Raw genomic sequence first — 13,084 nt, 5'->3', positions numbered from 1 at the left:
ATCCGGAAAATGGTCAGTATATGGACGATCGACCCATCTCCGATATGGCCTAGATGTTATGGTTCAGAATGACGGATCATACGACCTAAGTTCTAAGACCAAACGGTACACGTTAGAGGATCATATGGCCCCGAATAGCGGCCGATACGGCCAAAAATGAACACGTTACGGCAAATTGAAAGATTATACCGTATATATTGGCAAATTAAAACATCCGAACGACCCTGTTGGGCGGATCCATTCGACATTTCCAAGATCGGCGGATTCCTAATGACCAATTCGCTGGATATGTCTGTCTCAAATGACCATTCGACCTGGGCCGTATGGAGTTTTAATGCGGGTCTGATAATCTGGGCCGTACGTATGACGTTTTTTTATGTAAGCCGTACCGTAAGACAATCTGTGCCGTGTAGTCCGCAGACTGGTACCCTTGTTCTCTTTTTTCCCAAAAGAATTTTACTATAAAGTATCGTAGGGTACCAGTTTGAGTAGTCCGCCGATCAAAGCAATAACATCCGCCAATCTTTGCCTATCGTCCACTTTCCGTACGTGTATGTGTACAGGTATGCCACTAGTGTTCTTCTATCTGTATAAATAACCTGGTTCTAGAAAAAATGTGTAAAGTTAAAAATGCAAAGTCAGATACCCCACGTCCGAATAAAAATGATGATGAAATAAATATTTTATAAAAAAAATAATAATGTTGTTGTTGTTTTTAAATAGCATTTCCATTGACCGGCCTTGTTATTTTTGTGAAGTGATGATTTCGTAAAAATCATTGCTTTATAGAACCCTGATGATGTCTAAATGAAGAAACCTAACTACTGGGGTGAAATACTGCAACACGCATTTTGGCGTCACAAATTATATTTTGCAGATTAAAAATGATCGACAATATTTATTACAACTGTTGTTTACTACTTTGACACCGTTCTTCATATGCCTTTTTGACAATAAGAAATATATTTGCTGAATGTACGAAATGATAATATTTTGCAACAGAGCTCATTGCGCATGCTCCGTTGAAGCAGAATGAAAACATCAATTTTCCAAGAACTTTTTCACATAGAAATGGTAATTTGATACTATTGTCAAATACTTTATTTTTAGGTTTTATGCAATATTGAAAAGCCTTGTTTCTCCTATTTATTTCATCTAAGGTTGACTTCGCAAACAGCATTGACATGGTGGAATTTATTCTCACTGAAACCAGTGTTAAAAAATTGGAAATATTATAAGGTATAGATTTCTAAGAAAGTGTATTACTCTATATAATTACCACATCCATTTATGTCAATTAATTGCAGATTTCTACTTATTTTTAGTGTTGTACCTATAAAATGCATATTAATTATGTGAATTGTGTTGTATTGTTTTTCAAAATATGTGTTGTTTTTTCTTATTTAAGTTGTCAACAAAAATAATGTTTTAACTTGATGTTTAACAACATATTAGTAAGTATTAGTCAGTTAATTAAATACATTTTTAAAGTGAATTGTCAATCAGAACCTTCCAGTTAAGCTCAAGTATCAATGACCATTGGTTCTTAAAAAAATGTCACAATCAAAACATAGGTTAAAAATAAAACCATAGATACCTGAATTTTGGACTCTGGTTCTGGCTAGCTAGCGATTCAAGTTGAGTGATTGTGTCCCCAAGTTTATCAGGCATTGTAGTCAACTGTGAAACCTGGTAAACTTGGGTAAAGACACAGATAACCGAAAATGCGACATGAATATCCACATGTTCATATAGAGAAGAATGTTTATTTTCTTTTTCAATAGTTCATGATCTATGACGACACCCTCTTTGATTGGCAGTCAGCCAATTTGGGTCATTTGACCCAATCTGGGTTGCTTTTGGTTGGGTCAATTTCAGGCGTGTCATTCTGCGTTTCGTCTATTTTGGCATTTGGTTTTGGCATTTATCTGGAAGTAGAACCGATATCCAATGAATTGATTTTAATGATTTGTCTCCTTGATAAAATCCAAAAAAGAATTCAGTAGGAAATTAGTGGAAAATTTAAGTTTTAAGGACTTTTAAAATTCAACGCGATGATCTAGCGCTTTCATGTGTCTACCCAGCGATTCCATACTGTACCTTTTCTTCTTCTGATGTTTAAAGGATGATTTATTCAGCTGGTGTACTGTTTTTCAACGTTTATTGAACTTGTACACATTGATTTGAGTTTTCTTCCCGGTGAACTAGTATTTGGCACGCAATGGATAGACTACATGAAATTTAACTACCATTGAGATGTTTCGCTACCAGAACCTGAGGGGCAGTGACGAGGGGAGCACTTAAAATACTTGGTCACCCTAAAAGGGACAGTTGATAGCGTTGACAGACTACGGGGCTAGGCAATAACAATTCTAATGAGAATAATGGGTCACTCAGCTCTTTGTATACAAACTATAGGTCTAGTTAGACCATAAGCCTGGTAAACAACAAGGGGAAGTCAACTCTTAAAGATCTATCAGTATCAAAACATGAACACTTCCCCAGAACTGTCAGGGAGACACAGTGGTTGAAATATTCACCAGCTCTCAAGCCTTGCGCTTTTAAATTGCTTTCTGGGCTTGCTGGAATACTGGACAGTTTATGGCAGGGCTTGTTAAAAACTGATGCCAAGCTTTGCTGGGGCATTTATTCAGAACCTAATTTTGCTGACTGTATTATCTCTTATTTATTTTAGTGTTTTATGCGGTTTTCCCAAACCATTACCTCATTTTCCGCTAAATCCCCGCCAAAATGATAAATGGGCCTGTAACCAACCAGTAAAGTGTTCTCAAAAACGGTTACAGTTTCAAGGAAAGTATGGGTATGCTAATACACACTAGATAGATGGGCATATGATAGGCTATGTTTAAAGTCAAAGAAAGTATTATAATCATATGTATTACCTTGATTTTGGGCTTGAGTCGAGTGGTTTGGTGACGCCATCTTGCACTGAAACCAACCATTTGGTCACATGGATTTCCTGCCGTGATCGTGGCAGTATTTCTGTGTACGAGTAAGATGTTTTCTGTCATTATCAGGGTTCAAATTTAACTTTGAGGCAACTCGCAAAATGAAAAATCAACTTGCAATTTTATTATTTGCTTTATTCCCTTATAATTTGGTCTAATTTAAGTAGAAATTTACAACTAAGACATATAAAGAATATTGAAACGTATCAATCTTGAGTAACTCGACTACTAGAACTTGTTCAGGGCTTGAATTTAAGTTTTTTTGGTACTCGCAAATTTTTGCGAGTGCTTAAATTTTCAACTCGCAAAACCAGACACTCACTCGCATTTTTTTAAGGCAAACCTTCGTGTTGGCAAGGAAAAGGTATATATTGTATGAAAAACAATGGTTTAAGTTATAGTGTAATTGTTTTAATGAATGATCATGTAATTGTTCATTAAACGATATCATTATATATGTAACACTGACAAATACGTTCTGAGGAAGTCTGATCAGGCGAGTATTGGTCTGTGCAAAATATTTTGAAAACGTTCCTTCCGTCATCTGTGTTGAGGGTCAATTTAATGTTCAACTTCCTCTTCCACATTGAAACAGTTTTAACGGATGGATTATTTCATTTTGGCTTCTTTTTTTGGAACTGATTGATCATTGCCATCAGCGGTCGGCGATTTTAAAATCAACACGCGTAAAAGAACTTATCTTTTTCCTTGTCATCATTATACAGACTGTGTCTTGATATGATTATCGCTAAAAACAGCCGCCAAAAGTTTAAACGAAAGACCAGTCTACAAAAATACATAGTAACATGTACCTGCCACATATTAACTAGTACCTGCCTGTGCGCATAACGTTAATCTACGTCATCAGTTTCTGTGTGATTATCGGAAAACGAAAGTAGGCATTTCTAAAATTATTTTTATATCTATTGTGCAGGAATTGATCCTCAATTATGTTCATGTCTATTTCAAGGATTGCATATTTTCTGCAAATTTTGAACTCGCAACATTTTGCGAGTGTCTTTAAATTCAACTCGCATTTTCCAATTTTGGCTCGCATTTTGCGAGTTTGCGAGTGCTAAATTCAAGCCCTGTTGTTGATGGCTTATTCTTTTTGGGGGTTACGGAAAGACTCATCAGATGCTGGCTGCTTTTTGATTATAAAACTGTCCAATAATTTGACATTGTTCACTTTGTATATTTACCCTCGCCATTGGTTAATATCCATTCGGCAAGCACGGTACAGATTTCATTAAGTCTATAAGTATTAAAAACAATAACATTATAATTTAAAATAAATAAAAGCAACATTAAATGTAGTGAGGATGCTCTTGACCATGAAATATATCGATCAACGAAGTCTATTCACTTTGACAGTTGGGTGGAAGTATATTCAAAGGTTGATGGGGTTTACATATAGTGCGCGAATGCACTAAATGTAGACAATGATTGAGCTAGGAGATTACGTCATTTGTATTTACTTTGCATTATGCACACCTCGGAGCATCCTGGAAAGATTCGAGATAAAACTCGGCCTTTTCCGTATTTGTTCTATTTTTTAAAACTTACTAGGGTGTGACCCCGTACTGTTTTTTTATACTGGTAGTGGAAAACTTGCCACTTATAGGCTGTTTACACTCGACTACGCAGAGGAGTTAAGTTCATGTTTATTCTACTTTCCTTTTAACATTTTGTGGTCTAGAAAAAGCCACTTGCAGAATTTTGCGAGCTTGAATAAAAGTCACTCGCAATTTGCCAATGTCCCTCGCATTTTGCGAGTATGCGAATCTAAATTCGAACCCTGATTATTTCAAAAATTGTGATACAAACCCTTGTGGTTCTGCATCCTAGGTAATAGTTTCATGGCATTGTTCATCATAACATTATTAAAGAATGAAGGTAACTCATGTTTAGATATTGAGTAAAAATCATCAATTTAATCAGTAAATACCAATTGTCTTATTACCTCCCTTTTCTTTTAATGAATATAATTTAGCTTTTAACTGAAATAGTTTATCAAAGGAATGGTTGAAGTATGATTAATTTTTTTAACAGTTTATTTAAACCAATTACTTCTTTGTTAAAAAATGGAAATTATCAGTAAGCAATTAAGTGATTTTGAGAGTATGAAATTCACTTGATATGCACATTTCATATCGAAGTTTTTCACGCATTATTTAGATTATATTTTCGGGTATGTTTGTTAATGCAATAAATTCATCTTAAATCAAACTGGCGGTTAAAACATGTCAAAAACGTTAAGAGAAGTAATTTGGATATATACACACATTAAAGTATGTTTACATTACTAAAAGATATTGGGAATTTTAAGTCAAATGAGTTTACCAGTATTTTGTGCAAGAGCGTTTGAAAAATATGAGGGAATTGTATGCAAATAAATAAAACAAATTTAGATGCGGAGTTTCGCTGTGTAACGAGGAGTTTGTCACTCCTCAGTCCACTGATTGGCTGCAGAGGGTGAGAAATTGTGAATGCAGAGGAAAGTGGACAACTTCAAATTACATTTCATGTCCGCAATGCCGTAAATATCAGGAGTAAATTAAAAAGTGGAAGTTTCGCGAGGAGCGTACACTGTACATTGGGCTAGGAGAAAGTTGCATCAGCAATGTTAGTGAATGAGAATTGCAATCATGATTTTCATTCCAAATCTCAATCTTTGTGACTTAAAATATATGCTTAACTTTAATATGTCTATTTGTTATTTAAAGATGCTCTCTTACTCCCAAGTAAGATTTACCACAATTAATACAATTGTTTTCATATACCAAAAAGGAAGACTAAATACTGAAAACAATGGTTCTTATGAAAAATACCGAGTTTAATTTGAAAGAAAAAACGGTATTTCAACCTTATATGAGACAATAGAAGATAAGAGAAAATATTTTAGCATTCACCAATCATTTAATATTTTTGCGTTTCAGTTATTAAATACATGGTTACAATCTTGTTATCAGTAATTAACATTTTCCATAAATGCATTATTTAGTAAGTAGTTAAAGGTTTATCAGTCAAAAATTATGTTTGTTATACATGTGTATATGTCGATTTTGAATAAGAGTGCCACTTTAAACAAACTATTTGGAATGTGTTTTTTTTTCAGATTTGCATTAAAATTGCCATTTGAAGTATTGCATATTAAGCATATTAAGAAAACAATCAGTCTGACAAATAGGGATTACTTTTGTCATACAGCCCCATCATTTGCTGTGTCATAGTTTTGTTTCTGGTAAACATCAATAGTTTTGTATTTACTTCTTGTATTTCAAACTTGGTAGGCATCTTAAATGGTCACTTTCAGTAGATAACCTCGATCCATTATGGGATAGATAGGTTAGAGGTCAATGTCATGGTGACCTTTATGGGGAAATAATAGGGTGCTCGCAACATTTCTCCAGGTCAGGAACCTGTCTTACATATAATCATATATCAGAAATAATTCTCTAAGGGGAAAGATCTCAAAGTAGTGTACATCAAATAGGAATCATCACATTTGAGTTCTGTCCCTTTCAAACCTAGCTGTATTGCCTGTTTTTTAAAGTTGTGCTGTTAGGCATTCAGTGCTATCGGCAAGCTCTGATTTTTTAAGAAAGTATGAATACATTGGATAGGAAAGTTATGACCACAGTCTGCGAAATAAGCCACATACCAGATGCCCGTGGCGTATGAAAAATCCGTCAGGCCTGTCAAAATCAGCAGATAGGAATTTGGCGGGCCTATGAATTTTTTGGGACAAATACTTGCTTTATTTCAGCAATACTTGATTTTGTTTTTCGTATCGGCAAATTCAAATATCCGAAATCCTAAAGCGTGTCATTGCATTACAATGCGTTACCCTTTCAATTATACCGTGTTAAATTTCCTGCCCCTTTGATGACGTCATGAGGGGATAGCCCATAACAGGACAAGTTGATAAATTTTCAGTGGTGGAATGCGATAAAAGGTACAGAACAGATTGTGTGTCTTTAATATATATATATATATAAATGTATTCATGCAGAAAACGTATCTTGTATTTATAAATTAACCAAAATAGCCACGCTTTGAATAAAATAATCGTTTTTTCACATATTTTCGCGACTTTCTTGATTGTTTAGTATAATAAACATTGATCAAGCCCAGTCGGGAATATATGTTTGCAGACCCTATTTTAATGTTATAATATGAAATTTGACACATATCTAAATATTAGAGCTGTTATTTTTCTTCATGTTTGTCTACTTCTTCTTGCAGTCAAACAGATTCTACTGTGTTCCTGAAAGCCATACAACTGGCTATGATGGCAAATGACTGACATTGAAGTGAAAAGGACCCAAATTCAAGTGGAAAGAGCAATCAATAGCTTACTTATTTGACCAGGTGATTCCATTGTCAATTTTTGGTAGCATCAATCAGATATCATTTGGGATATGTTTGTACTCTATTAAATAATAATTATTCCAGGTACATTGACTGTCACGATCACTACAACCTGGCCATCTCCGGCAAACTTCTGGATATATTTGGATAATGGCCGAGTTGTTCCGATTTCACTACGTTGAACACAGATTGGCTGACGGGTTTTCCGGAATAACTCAATAGATGCTTGTTTTGTCTCATCTTTGGAATTTGCTTAGATGCTACATGTATGTTCGGAGTTGCACCAAAGCAAAAGGCAATCTATAGGTAGTAGTAAGGAAATTATTTAGAAATAAAATTACGTACTTGAATGGTAGATGTTACTCAAATTCATTGTGTCATCTAATATGATAAATATGTATGTTTCAGACAAAGAAAATTGACAGCTCAGACTCCGAGGACTCAGATGCTGATGTTAATGTTGAGATGGCTGAGGACCATGTGTTTTCTTTGTTGTCCCTTTTTACAAGAAAATAACATTAAATACTCTTTGAAGTGGTCAAACCTGTTATTTTTCTTTGTTTTTTACAATCTTATTTTGGGCCTATGAAATATGATCCAGGCCTATGGATTTGTTTTGGTTATAGGCCCGAATGGCCTATGCTTATTGACTAGAGGTGCTGCATGTTATCAATTTTAAAACCAGCACATTTAGTTTATAAACCTATATACTCCTATACATATATGGCAACTGTGAAAACTTTTAACGACATTATAAAAGCCATTTCTGTAAGATAAACATGTAATGCGTTTTTTTATTCTTACTTAAGGTGAGATTTGTCATTTATCATTTTCACTGGCTTAAAGATAAAATCATGAGTTTTAAATCAATATCCACTAGGGCGATTTAACAGTTTCCTGCTAGTGCCAGCCCTTATCTCTTCTTCTTGTTGCTAACACAAAAATGCAGCCTCTCTCTAAGATCTTTGAGTCATGACCATGCAGTGAAATTACTTTCAGCATGGGCTTTTAGAATAATGTCTTTTAAAAACATTAGAAGTCTATGGAATTTATTGTGCCAGTATTGATTTTTGCCTCTTGTAACAATGATTTGATTTCATGAGCAGTGGTAATTACAGTTTTACTTGTGTAATTCTTGGTATTGGTGAATATTAAACTCGGAATTCAGATGCTTTCCATTGAAATATATGCTGCAATTACATGCAACATTTCATTGAATTTTTTGGTAAAGGCCGCTCTTACTATCATCTATAATGGTTAGGTAGAATGGTTTTATTATTACAGCCAGACCTCAGCTTAATATCCAGAAGATATTCCTGATGATAATGGCAACAAAGTGAATGTCTTTTGCTGCATTCGGTGACATCTTTGCACAAGGAGTGAGATATTTTTGAATATTATTTACTTCAAATAAGAAAAACAATGACTTGATTGCTGCAATAAAAAAAAAAACCTAGACAATTTAAGTACACTTTTGCTATCCTAAAAAAGAAACATTTGTTTTAAAATCATTGAAGAATATTTCATCTAGTAAATGCAATCAAGGTGAATGTGAATATAAACTGAGGTTTGTGGGATGGCAAAATATTTGTATCAGAAATAATGTTTTTTTCTCCTCACAAGCAGTGTTTGTGATTGGGGGTGGGCTTTTTTAGACAATTTGTTTAAAAATTCATGCATTCCTAAAGCTTTTATATTCACCAAATACACCTTTCAGGGTCGGGGGTAAGTCCCAAGTTATGCCTTTGGGACCCTCCCACGCCAAATCTCGTAACAGTCACACTGGATCAGTGATGGGTCAATATATAGCCAATCGTATTACCAATCAAAGTATTCCGACATGTTCAGGCGTTAATTAAAACTTATTGATTATCATTAGGCAATTCCCTTAATTACAATACTGGTTGTGCTATGAGGGAAAAACATGCTAAGACTCTTACAGTTTTTTACAGATGATTTCAATAAAAAAGGAAAAAGAAAAACGTACTGATGGAATTTAACACATATCCTAGCCAGAGGTCAATACTTGCTATATTTCCGAAGGGACGTCGACAGTTGAAAACAGGTGTTGTCCTTTCGAAACTTTGTCTTTGATCTATGTGTTAGTAAAGGGTTTTGAATTTTTACAAGGAATTTCACAAGAGGTGTGGTTAAGAAGAGCTCTTAAATTCTTCTTTAATTTCTCTATTAAATAATTTGAATTTATTAATATATGTTCACTTGATGTATATATACTTACATCAGTCATTTTTATCTACTGTTCGAAGAATAAGGAGAGCTGTAACTACTCACCCTAGCATTGCCGTTGGCGACACACCATGGTAAAGGTTTTGCATGTAAGCACCTTTAAGTCATTATCTAAGCAAATACATCATGCATTGCATTTCTGAAATTCTGGTTAAGGTTTTGCATATTACCACATTTAAGTCAAAATTTCAGCAAATCTTTCACGTAGTGCATTGAAACTTTATACATGGGCTCCAAACTATTCAACTATCTTAATTAATCAAGTTAGATAACTCTATCTTGCATACAATTTAATTCTGCCTCTTTATTATTCAACTTAGAAATTATGGTTAAGGTTTTGCATGGAAGCACACAATCTGACTAAGGAAATCTGGTTTAGACTTTGCATTTCACCTAATTTTACAGTGATCTATGCCTGTTTCACTCAAACTTTGCAATCCTAAACTGAAAAATGGCGTAACAGTGGAGCATGCTACATTGTGTATCTCTGTGACATCTCTTATTGATGGACAGGTACTGTTCTTCCTGGTGTACTGCAGTGCCATATTAGGCCTGAAATGGAAATCCATTTTAGGTCTATATATTTATAGGTAACTTCAAGCAATAAACTGGAAGTTTACTATGAAAAGTAGCAGTGTACACTTAAATACCTGCTGGTCTCATAAAATCGCAAAAAAAATCATTTTTTCAATTGTTAATTAATTTCTATAATGCTCCTAGCAATTACACAAACAGTGTACATTTCCTCTGAGTGTCATGTACTTTGTAACTCGAGAGCAGGGCTTTTTTCTATGAAGGTTGCAAGACCTTTGGGACAATTTAATTGAGGTTGTGTTCTGAATAATGAATGGATGTTAAACTAGTCTTCCATTTGATTTGATTGTGATATTTAATGTTATTTTGAATATCGTGTTTGTGTAAAACAACAACTCTTGTTTTGAACATGTTTTGAATGAAAACAATTGTGCAAAATCTTGTTTCCAAAGACCTGAAAGCATAAGTTTTTGTTTATTGGGAGGTCTATATGGAAATTAATAGTTTATGTCTGTCTGCTGTAGCTCTCTCAGTCAGTCAAACAATTGATTTTCACATAGACCACTAAATAAATGATATATATGTATATATAAAATGGTTGAAATTATTAGACACCTAGATATATCTGGGGGCTATAAAGTTTGTCACACAAGCACCTACACACATAAAACAACATTGGTGTGTAAGGAAGCATGGGCTGTTGTGCCCTGTATTTGAGTTTCCACCTGTTCCTGCACCCAGGCTGTATAACTGGGGGTATTCTTTATGGCTTAAATAGCTCTTGATATATTACTGACAAAGCCCCACAAGATATGAGAGCTGTAGTACTCACCCTGGTGTTAAGTCACGCCTAGGTTAATGTTTTAAATATAAGCATATTTAAGTGAACTAACCTCCATTAACATATTATGAATTGCATTAAACTTTCAAGACCTGTTCCCATCCATCCTACTTAATTAATCAAGTAAGATCATTTGAATGTAAATGCAAATTATTTTGACCTACAAATTTAGGTTAAGATTTTGCATGTAACCATGCTTAAGCTACATATCTTAACAACTACTTGATGTATTGCATTGTAACTTAATTCGTGACCATCTAACCTACTCAATTAATCAAGTAAGATAACTCTATTTTGGATATAGTACAAATTATGACCCTTTTTTTATTATACCCCCACAAACGAAGTTTGAGGGGGGTATATAGGAGTGAGCTTGTCGGTCGGTTTGTCTGTCGGTCGGTCTGTCGGTTTTCATGGTTTCCGGACGATAACTCATGAAAGGCTAGACAGATTTGAAAAAATTTTGGTACACAGGTGTAACATCAGAAGATACAGGTCAAGTTCAATATTGGGGCTGGTGGGGCCAAAGTCAAGGTCACTGTTACTAAAAATAGAAAAACCGTTTCCGGACGATAAATCATGAAAGGCTTGACAGATTTGAACAATTTTTGGTACACAGGTGTAACATCAGAAGTTACAGGTCAAGTTCGATATTGGGGCTGGTGGGGCCAAGGTCAAGGTCACTGTTACTAAAAATAGAAAAACAGTTTCCGGACGATAACTCATGAAAGGCTAGTTTTTCTTGTCAGCAATGTAACTTCTAAATTACTCAACAGATTTAAATAAAACAATACATGCATGATAAAAGAAGATGCAGTGTGCAGTAACCTTGGAGTTATGGCATCTTTTCAAAGGAATGGTTTGCCATTCCTGTGTCCAGGCGGCATTTGAGGGTATTCGCCACTCCTGTGACAGCTCTAGTTCAACTTAAAATTTTTGTTTAAGGTTTTTTACAATAATTTGTTTGCCCCCAACAGCCCATTTGTTTTACTGAATATTGGTATTCATCTGTTCCCCTGTTCAACCATTCTTAGTCTTTGGAAGTAGGCTACTAATAATACTGACAATTTGTCCATAAATAATGAGAAATGTCTGCACTCTCTTATTTGGTGAACATATTGACCAAATCTCCACTCACGTTAAATATAATTGTCAATGTCCTTTATTGATAAAATTACTGTCAATTGTATGGATCGTGGATGGGCCTCTCATAGTATTTACTGCCGAAATGTCTGAATGTGAACTTATTTTGATAGATCTGGAATTTATTTTAAGTTATATGTGCATTTCTATCTCTTTATTGTTAGATTCCTGTTCATTGTTATCATCAAAGTCTTTGACTAAAACTAGCTTGTCCATTTAGAGTCAACTGCATTATCATACAATGTATACTGCTCTATCATACAATGTGCACTGCATTATCATACAATATGCACTGCACTATCATACAATGTGCAATTCACTATCATACAATGTGCACTTCACTATCATACAATGTGCACTTCACTATCATGCAATGTGCACTTCACTATCATACAATATGCACTGCACTATCATACAAAGTACAATCACTATCATACAATGTGCATTGCACTATCATACAATGTGCAGTTCACTATCATACAATGTGCACTGCACTATCATACAATGTGCACTGCATTATCATACAATGTGCACTTCACTATCATACAATGTGCACTGCATTATCATACAATGTGCACTGCATTATCATACAATGTGCACTGCACTATCATACAATGTGCACTGCATTATCATACAATGTGCACTGCACTATCATACAATGTACACTGCATTATCATACAATGTGCACTGCATTATCATACAATGTGTACTGCACTATCATACAATGTGCACTGCTCTATCATACAATGTACACTGCATTATCATACAATGTGCACTGCATTATCATACAATGTGCACTGCATTATCATACAATGTACACTGCATTATCATACAATGTGCACTGAGCTATCATACAATGTACACTGCATTATCATACAATGTACACTGTATTATCATATAATGTACACTGCATTATCATACAATGTGCACTGCATTATCATACAATGTGCACTGAGCTATCATACAATGTGCACTG

The 13,084-nt window shown here is 34.6% G+C and overlaps 1 protein-coding gene across 1 annotated transcript in view; it reads left to right on the top strand.

The window, feature by feature from the left end:
- Positions 1-1,017: 1,017 nt before the first annotated feature.
- Positions 1,018-13,084, top strand: part of LOC128237470 (tubby-related protein 4-like) — a 95,213-nt gene continuing 83,146 nt past the window's right edge. The window contains exon 1 of the mRNA XM_052953038.1: positions 1,018-1,074. The gene's annotated coding sequence lies outside the window, so the exon portion shown is untranslated. The remainder of the gene's footprint in view (positions 1,075-13,084) is intronic.

The sequence above is a fragment of the Mya arenaria genome, chromosome 6 (assembly GCF_026914265.1).
Source record: "Mya arenaria isolate MELC-2E11 chromosome 6, ASM2691426v1".
Classification (NCBI taxonomy): Eukaryota; Metazoa; Mollusca; class Bivalvia; order Myida; family Myidae; genus Mya; species Mya arenaria.
This window is presented reverse-complemented; position numbering and strand designations above follow the sequence as displayed.